At 40.0% G+C, this 919-nt stretch overlaps 1 non-coding gene across 1 annotated transcript; it reads left to right on the top strand.

Moving 5' to 3' along the window:
• Nucleotides 1-585: 585 nt before the first annotated feature.
• TRNAW-CCA (transfer RNA tryptophan (anticodon CCA)) lies at nt 586-658 on the top strand. The gene has a single exon. It is a non-coding gene; the product is annotated as a tRNA-Trp (tRNA).
• Nucleotides 659-919: the final 261 nt, after the last annotated feature.

Below are 919 nucleotides of genomic sequence, written 5' to 3'. Positions count from 1 at the left end.
GGTTGGTCTGATTTTCTGTATAAAGAAGTAAACATATGCCATAATTTGCTGTGTGCTGTGCTTAGTCACTCAGCTGTGTCCAAATCTTTGTGATCCCTTGGATTATAGCCTGTCAGGCTCCTCTATCTATGAAATTTTCCAGGCAAGAATACTGGAGTGGGTTGCCATTTCCTTCTCCAGGGCATCTTCCCAACCCAGGGATCAAACCTGCATCTCTTGTGTCTCCTACATCAGCAGGCTGATTCTTCACTGTGCCACCTGGGAAGCCCCATGCCATAATATACTTCTTCTTAATCTCTATATGCCCTGCTAGTTTTTGAAAGATCATCAAATAACCAGATTTTCCAGGTTCAGATAGGATGAGAAAGATTTAAAATGCTAAAATCTATATTCTCAGAACATTGATCAATATTATTCATTCCATAATGCTTCCATTTTTACATTCACTTCTTCTACTTTTGACAACATGGATGGACCTTGAAGGCATTATGCTAAGTGAAATAAATCAGACAGAAGAAGACATATACTGTATGATCTCATTTATCTGTGGTATCTTTAAAGAAAAAAAAGCCAAACTTTGGGACTTCCCTGGTGGTCCAGTGGCTAAGACTCTTGGCTTCCAATGCAGGAGGCCCAGGTTCGATCCCTGGTCAGGGAACTAGATCCCACATGCTACAACAAAGATCGTACATGAGGCAATGAAGATCTCCAGTGCCACAACTGAGACATAGTGCAGCAAAATAAAATTTTTTTTTAAGCCAAACTTTGAAACAGTAAAATGGTGACTGCCAAGAGCTGCAGGATGAGGGAAATGGGGAGATGATGGTCACAGGGTACAAGCTTCTAGCTATAAAATAAATAAGTTCTGAGACTCTAAGGCACAGCATGGTGACTACAGTTAGGATATAATTAAATATAT

The sequence above is a fragment of the Bos javanicus genome, chromosome X (genome assembly GCF_032452875.1).
Source record: "Bos javanicus breed banteng chromosome X, ARS-OSU_banteng_1.0, whole genome shotgun sequence".
Lineage (NCBI taxonomy): Eukaryota > Metazoa > Chordata > Mammalia > Artiodactyla > Bovidae > Bos > Bos javanicus.
Note: the sequence above shows the minus strand (reverse complement) of the source record. Positions and strands in the feature narration are given on the sequence as shown.